Source organism: Dromiciops gliroides, chromosome 3, assembly GCF_019393635.1.
Source record: "Dromiciops gliroides isolate mDroGli1 chromosome 3, mDroGli1.pri, whole genome shotgun sequence".
Taxonomy (NCBI): Eukaryota; Metazoa; Chordata; class Mammalia; order Microbiotheria; family Microbiotheriidae; genus Dromiciops; species Dromiciops gliroides.
This window is the reverse complement of record NC_057863.1, coordinates 345,599,811-345,608,534: the sequence shown is the minus strand read 5'-3', so window position 1 is coordinate 345,608,534 and position 8,724 is coordinate 345,599,811. Positions and strand designations below refer to the sequence as shown.

The 8,724-nt window shown below is 40.3% G+C and overlaps 1 pseudogene; it reads left to right on the top strand.

Annotated features, from left to right (window-relative positions):
• The first annotated feature begins 626 nt into the window (after positions 1–626).
• Positions 627–749, top strand: LOC122752446 (annotated as a pseudogene).
• The last annotated feature ends 7,975 nt before the right edge of the window (positions 750–8,724 follow it).

Genomic DNA, 8,724 nt, shown 5'->3' with positions numbered 1-8,724 from the left:
CCATGTGAAACTACCATATAATGGGAAGTCTCTAACCCTCACTTTTGTACCACATAGGTATGATCTGCAAGTGCCCTTTTTCTCCTGAGTATGGCTTTCTAATACACCTCCCTTCAACAATAAATATTGCTTATGAAAATTTAACAAACATAGTAAGTGTTTAAAAAATATTAATTGAATTGAAATAATATTAGCAGGTTTGGGGTTTTTTTAGCCCTCTATCAGACTTCTTTTGGGTCTCATGGGCAAATACCAATTAGCAGAAATACAAGAATAAACTTCTTGGCCTTGGTTACAGGAGCTCTTTGTCACTGTGCTTGGCAGGGGCATTCTGGGGCATAGACAGCAGTGGAATGTCACTTGCTAGGCAAGGGGCCAGGACCAGAAGGCAGCCAAGCAGACATCAGGGTCCAATACAAGCCAAAGGTCTGAAAGCCAGGCTATCAGAGCAATGGCTAGGGAGCTAGTTGCTTGCTATTATTAACAACAAGACTAAATGTTTAGGATTAACCTTAATAGAATTAGCCTGGGATTTTGAGCCAAATTTTGCAAGCAAAAGATACAAGTACCAAGATTTTACCAAATACAGACTGTCCCAAAAGTCATAATCTAGTTTTAATCTATCAAAGCTTACTCAGCAGTGGTGATTCCATGATCATGAAAGTGGTTTCCCCGGGGTGAAGCTTATCCATTGCACTCCTGGGCTGATCCCTGCAATTTCCCCAAATGCAGAAAACAACTTTACAAACGTTACCTTGTATAACTCAAATTTCAAATGTTGTCAATCTAATCACAGCCTAGATGAATCTTGAGTTCACCTGCCAGCTTTATGTGTAACAACACAACCTCACTCCCTTTACTTAGGATAAGAAGGTCAACAATGAAGTGAGGAAGGAAGAATTATGCCTAGGCACTAAATAAATGTACATATTAGAAGTCCAGAGGTGACTTCCAGGGCAGAGCCAAGATGGCGGAGGAAAGACAGTGAGCTCCCAAACTCATGATATGATCGCTCCAAAAAACATCCAAATAAGGTCATAGGAGAAAATGGCCAGAGCAGCAAAACTCACAGAAGAATGTGCTGAAATCATCTTCTAACCAAGAATGGCTTGGAAGGTCAGAAGGAGGGAGCTGCTGTGCTGATACATGTCGGGCCCAACCCCACAGTCACCCTGACACAGATCCAGTCTCAGGAAGTCCTCACCAGAGAAGGAGAGCCCCAGAGCCTCTGAATCAGCTGAAGCACCAGTGTTGTCTGGAACTAAGCTCACAGTCTGATAAGTGGGCTGAGCCCTGGGCAGGGGAGAGACTACAGGGGTCTATGCTGGTGCTAAGGCAGAACTTGGATTTTACATCCCTACTGAGAACCAGGTGGTAGGCTCAAGTAGAAGTGGCCGAGGTGGGGGAGGGGCACAGGCTCGTCAGAGCTAACAACCACAACACACAAAGCTGGTTGATTGGCAAGTTGGTCTGGGGTCATCTAGGACCAGGAAACAGGCTGGGCGAGAGAAGAACCTGATTCTCCTTAAATCATACCACCTGGGACTTCTTAAGTTTGGGATACTGCAGCCTGGAAACAGTGCCCCACTTTAAGGAGCTAAAAGTCTAGTAAAAGAAAGGCAAGATGAGCTGACAGAGAAAGGTGAGGACCATAGAAACTTTCTTCAGTAACTAGGAAGACCAAGGGGCACCCTCAGAGGAAGATGGCAACATCAGGGCCCCTATATCTAAAGCTTCCAAGAAAAATACGAATTGGTCTCAGGCCATAGCGGTGCTCAAAAAGGACTTTGAAGATAAAATTATAGAGGTAGAGGAAAAAATGGAAAGAGAAATGAGGGTGATGCAGGAAAGACATGAGAAAAAAGTCAACAGCTTGAAAAGTCAAATAGAAAAGGAGGTACAAAAGCTCTCTGATGAAAATAATTGCCTAAGAATGAGGATTGAACAAATGGAAGCCAGTGACTTTATGAGAAACCAAGACACAATAAAGGAAATCCAAATGAATAAAAAAATAGAGGGCAATGTGAAATATCTTCTGGGAAAAACTGCCAACCTGGAAAATAGGTCCAGTAGAGATAATTTGAAAATTATTGGTCTACCTGAAAACCATGATCAAGGAAAGAGCTTAGACATCATCTTCCAAGATATTCTCAGGGAAAATTGCCCTGAAATTCTAGAAGAAGAAGCCAAAACAGAAATTGAAAGAATTCACCGATCACCTCCAGAAAGAGATCCCAAAAAGAAAACTCCTAGGAATATTATAGCCAAATTCCAGAGCTCTCAGGTCAAGGAGAAAATATTGCAAGCTGCCAAAAAGAAAGAATTCAAGTACTGTGGAGCCCCAGTCAGGATAGCAGAAGATCTAGCAGCTTCTACATTAAAGGACTGGAGGGATTGGAATATGATATTCCAAAGAGCAAAGGAAATGGGATTACAACCAAGAATCACCTACCCAGCAAAACTCAGCATTATATTTCAGCAGAAAAAAATGGGACTTTAATGAAAAAGAAGACTTTCAGATATTTGTGATGAAAAGACCTGAACTGAATGGCAAATTTTACTTTCAAATACAAGACCCTAGAGAACCATAAAAAAAAAAATTGGAGCTGGGAGATATACCTGGGGTCGTACAGTGGGAGACTGTCTTGTGTCTGAGACCAGGTTTTGGCTGGGATCCCCCTGGGTCCAGGAGTGATGATTTGTCCACTGTGTCACTTAGCTAGATGATAACAACTTTAGGGTTAAATTGAGGGGTAAAGGGAATTCATTGGGGGAGGGGGAAGGGCAGAAGCAAAATCCTACATGAAAGTAACAGGAAAAGGCTTATGGAGTGGGGGAAGAGATGGGAGAAGAGCAGGGCAGTAAATGAATTTTACACTCATCAGAAAAGGCTCAAAGATCTTAAACTCATCAGAACTGCCTCAAGGAGGGACTAATAGACACACCCAACTGGGTGGAGTAATCTATTTAATCTGGGCAGTAAATGAGCCTAACACTCATCAAAATTGGTTCAAAGACCTCAATCTCATTAGAATTGGCTCAAGGAGGGAATAATGTATACACTCAATTGGGTGGAGTGATCTCTATAACCCTGCAGGAAAATAGGAGGGGAAAGGGATAAAGAGAGAGGGGCAAAAGAAGGAAGGGCAGAGTGGGGGAGGGGACAGACAGAAGCAAATCCCTTTTGAAGAGTGATAGGATGAAAGAAGATGCATAATAGAATAAATATCATGGAGAAGGGAATAGGATGGAAGGAAACAGTTAACAATAGTAATCATGGAAAAGAGGGAAAAATTGTACAAAAAATATTTGAAGAGTGATAGGATGAAAGAAGATGCATAATAGAATAAATATCATGGGGAAGGGAATAGGATGGAAGGGAAACAGTTAACAATAGTAATCATGAAAAAGAGAAAAGGGGGAAAAATTGTACAAAAAATATTTATAGTAACTCTTGGTGGAGGTTAAGAATTGAGAATCAAGGGAATGTCCATCAATTGAGGAATTATGGAAAAAGCTATGCTATATGATTGTAGTGGAATGGACTTGTGCTACAGGAAATGACAAACCTGATCCCTGAAAAACCTTGAAAGACTAATGAACATCGATGTATAGTGAAGTGAGCAGAGCTGAGAGGACATTGTGGGTAATGACAGCAGTATTGTTCAATGAGTAATTGTGAATGACTTAACTACTCTCAGCAGTGCAACGATCCAAGACAATCCCAAGGAACTAATGAGGAAGTTTACTATGCACCCCTCTAGAAAGAACTGATAAAAAGAACACTTGTGGATTGTACATATATAACCTGATGACGATCTTGTGGAGGGGGGAGGAAAGGGATGGAGGGAGAGAAAAATTTAGAACTCTAAATCTTATGAAAATGAATGTTGAAAACTACCCTTACATGTAAATGGAAAAATAAAATAAATGTTTGTTGAAAGAAAAAATAAATAAAGCAAGAAAAAAAAAAAGGATTAAGAAGTCCAGAGGTAGGGACAGCTAGTTGGCACAGTGGATAGAGCACCAGTCCTGGAGTCAGGAGGACCTAAGTTCTAATCTGGCCTCAGACACTTTACACTTACTAGCTGTGTGACCTTGGGCAAGTCACTTAACCCCAATTGCCTCACTAAAAAAAAAAAAAAAAAAAGTCCAGAAGTACTGAATGAGCAAAGCAAGACAGGTTTGTGGGAAGGGTAATCAGAACTCAAATGGATGAGGGCTATGTTTGGATGATGCTGCAACTAATATTACATTTTTCTTTTCTATCAAACATCATAGTAGTGTGCCTATGAAGTCAACCTCTACAGATGACATTTGGATTTGTAAAGCACTTTACAAATCTTAAAGTACTGTGTAAATGCTAGTTATTATTATTATTATATTATGATAACAATGATGATTTAATAAGTTTTTAGAATTTATAGCCACCTTGCCATATTAATCCCATAATTAAGATATAAATATTAATACCTCATTTCATACTTAGACCTTGCTGCTGCTGAAGAAAATCTGAGAATGCCAACATGTTCCTGAACCTTCCTATGATAAATGAGTCATTACTACCCCTTTGGACCTCTGATTCCTTCAGAGGCCAAACATTCTTCAGTGATTTCATCTTCAAACAAAAACAAAAACATGGACCTTGTAATAAAACACATGGCTTTCAGCTCTCCTTTGTGGTGGATTGTTGAGGCTTTTTACGGGCAAGAAAGATTAATGCAAAGAATCCTGATTTGGCTTTTCCCTCAATCAAGGCAGATCAGCAATTCCTCTGTAAATATCTTTACATGTAACTGGAAAATAATAAAATACTTTTATGATTAAAAAAGAGGTTGCCTGAGACACTGAAAAGTAATCACACCATCGTCGCACAGGCAATGTATGGTTCTGAACCCAGTTCTTCTCAACTGCAAAGCTCACTCTTTATCCACCACACTAAGTGGTATCAAATACAAATAGAAAAGGGGGGCACCATGCCATAATAAGGATTTCTGTGGGCATATATTGACTTAGAAAGCCACATATTAACATTATCTATGTTTTATTGTATTTTTGTTTACTTTGCTAAATATTCCCCAATTATATTTTGATCTAGTTCTGGCCCACTTGAGAATATTGTAGGTCTTATGTTTGATATCTCTGTACTATATCACACTGCTCCTCTCTATCATGCATTATTTCTATTACATTAATCTCTGTCCATGAAGTAGGAACTCTATCTTACCAAAATTTTATATTTCCTTCAGAACCTAATACAGGGCTTTGTGCAGAGTAGACTTATAAAGGACAGAAGTCCTGCACTAATGCCATCAACACCAGCTTGGCAGATGCCTGTCCAGGTTTCCCACAGACTACACATAGAATCATGATCTTTTATCCTAAGTCTCTCTCAGTCTTTCCCTCACTGAAGTGCCTTGCAGAAGGTTATCTGGGAAGTAACAAAGCCTCTCTTTAAGGCCATGAGAGAGCTCTGCTATAAAGGATAACATCCAAGAAAAGGAGAGTGAGAGCCCCACTGGACTCTAAGCTGGAGAGTTCAAATCCAGAACTTTGTGTCAGTTAAGAGAGCCATATTTTAGATGGCTTGAAGGGGTTCAAAGGAAAGTTACCAGTGTAGTAGGGGGACTGAAGACCACACCATAGGATAATAGGTTTAATAATAAGAATGGTTAACATTTCTATAGCCTAAATATCAACTTCATGTCTGAAGGCCCCTTGCCCAGGAGTTTTTTCTTTCCCTAAGGAAGGAAGCACAACAAAGGAGACAAAGACCCAGACAACTTTTGGTCTGTACTGTGGAGACTAAACTTCTTGAAGATGGATGCCTGGATTTTTCACTTCTAAACAACTCAAACCAATCAAATAAGCTTTCATGGAGAGTCTGTTATATGCAAGACACTGAGTTAGGCATGGGTATTGTGATAAAATAATGGAATTTGGCAGACACCCAGGGGTTCCACCTGATTGATTTAGTATTGTTTGAATTGGGTGAGAATGAGAAACTGACTAAGTACCTACTTGGGGATGACTGGATGAAGGCCACACCTGGCCTGCCCTGAGTGACATGTTGGTGTACTATTGACATCAGCAGGGGATCACTCTCAGCCAACCAGCTTGAAGGACCTCACCTTTGTGGGAGGGAAAGAAAGTAAGAGGGGGGATGCTGGCTCTGAGAAGCTTTTTTTTTCTTTTTTGGTGAGCTTTGGGAGCATACCAGAGAGGGACTGCATAGCTGACTCTCATTGAAAAACTACAGACCCCAGGTGGTGAGTGGAAGCAAGGCCAGCTCTTCAAGTTAGCTGAGCTGGAAGCAAGTTTGGGGTTTGAGTCAGTCTTTGCTAGAGCCAGGGAGCTTATTAGTTTTCTCTTCCCTTATTCCCTTTTCCCTGGCTTTACTAACGTCACCTTTGTTGTAAAGTTTGTTCTCATTAATAAGACGTGGTTTGTTTGTGGAAAAGAGGCTGTTAATCTCCTTTCTTATTAGCTTGGGAGAAATAACTTTAAAAAAAGGCAGTTTGGGAAGGGAGGAAACTTTGGACCTAGAGGTCTCTCATTATTTTCTAAACCCCACTATTATGGCAAGCCACCCAATTAACTCTCCCAATAATAAATTTGGCCCTTACAGTATACAAAGACCAAAAAACTGTCCTTGGCCCTGAGGAATTTATATTCTACTGGGGGAAACAGTATAGAAAGATAACCTGAGAAGAGAAAAAGCATCAATAGCCAGGGGATCAGGAGGAGTTCAGAAAGATTTCCTATAGCACATGCTACATGAGCTGAGCCTTGAAGAAGTCTAGGTATTTTAAATGTGGAAGTGAAAAGGAAGTACATTCCAGGGATGCCCCAGTGCAAAAAAGGGAAGGAGGAAGAGGTGGAATGCTAAGATAAGCAAACAACCAATCATCCAGTTGGACTAAAACAAGGAGTTTGCGATGGAAGGTGTGAGGGCCAAATTTGATATATGGAGCATTATTTGGGTGACTAGTCTTAATGTTGGGGTCCTGGAAATATGAGGGACCTTTTAAGTTTAATCCTCCCCTCTGAACTGCCCTTTTTAGATATTTTTCCCAGGCCAATAAAAAAAGGAGTCTCTAAGCTTTAGTTCACAAAAGGATCAGATTTTATTACTTGGGAATTAATTAAATAACAAAGGTGAAACTAATGAAAATCAAAGATAAGGAAAGAGGAAAATAGAAATACAGATAGATATTCTTAACTCTTAACTTAGCCTATGCAATCCCAGACCATTTCCTATTTTATCTAGTTTAAAGGAATTTAGGGTTTTCCATAATTAAACTCACCAAACACCTGAACAACCCGCCAGACCGAGAACCAGTACACGCCACCAGGACAGCAGTTGCCACACTGAGAGAATAACTAGCTTTCCAGAAGTGACTCGAGAGCTAGCATTCTGGAAGAAGCCTGGCATTCCAGAAGCAGCCTTCCTCCTCCCTTCAGGAAGCGTTAAATCTGACCTCCCCTCAGAGTGGGCCAGATGTGGCCCCTCCCAAATGATTCAGCTAAAACTGCGATGTTAATCTTTACCACAAACAATTTTTACCACAAAGGTAAGATGAAATAAGTCTGGAAAGATAGACTACTACCTGAATGTAAAGGGTCTCAAACTAGAGGCAATGGGTGGCCACAGGGGTTCTTGGGCAGGGAACTGGAATGCTGAGACTAGCACTTTAGCAAAATTGATTTGGAAACTGAGGAGTATGGATTGGAGAGGGAAGAAGCTGGCAGTAGCCGAAAGTCCAATTAGGAGGTCACTCTCCTAATTCAGGTGAGAGATGATAAGAGTGTAAACTCATGGGGTAGCTTGGAGAATGAAGAGGAGGAGAAATATTCAAGATGTGCTATAGAGGATTAGAGTTGGTAAGATTTGGCAAATAACTGCATGTAGGAGTGAGAATGAAGGAATGATAGGACAACAGAGGAAAATAACAAATGTTGTGGGGGATATGGGGAAAATGAAACACTAATACACTCTTAGTAAAGTTGTAAATGGATTCAAACATTCTGTAGAGCAATTTGGAACTATGGCCAAGGGGCTATAAAACCATTCATACTCTTCAACCTAGCAATACCACTGCTAGGTTGGTATCCTAAAAGAGATGTTTTAAAAGTTGAATTTAAAAATAGGGTGATGCCCATCACTTGGGGAAAAGCTGAACAAATTGTGGAATGAGATTAGGATGGAATACTTTTGTGCTGTAAGAAATGATGAGCAGGATGCTATCAGAAGAACTTGTGAAAAATGCAATCCATCTACAGAGGAAGAACTGACAGTAGCTGAATACGGATTGAAGTGTAATTTTTTTGTTCCTCTTTTTAAAGTTTTTTTGTCTGTTTTCTTTCACAACTTGACTAATGTGGAAATGTTTTGCATGACTGCACATGTATAACTTATATTGAATTGCTTGAGTTCTTAAGGGGGTGGGGAGGGAGGGAGGAAGACAATTCGAAACACAAAGTTTTAAAAATTGATGTGGAAATTTCTTCATACATGTAACTTGGGGGGAATTTGAAATAAATTAATTAATTTAATTTAAAGAGAAGGAAGGGGGCAGCTAGGTGGTGCAGTGGATAAAGCACCAGCCCTGGATTCAGGAGGACCTGAGTTCAAATCCAGCCTCAGACACTTGACACTTACTAGCTGTGTGACCCTAGGCAAGTCACTTAACCCTCATTGCCCTAAAAAAGAGAGAGAGAGAT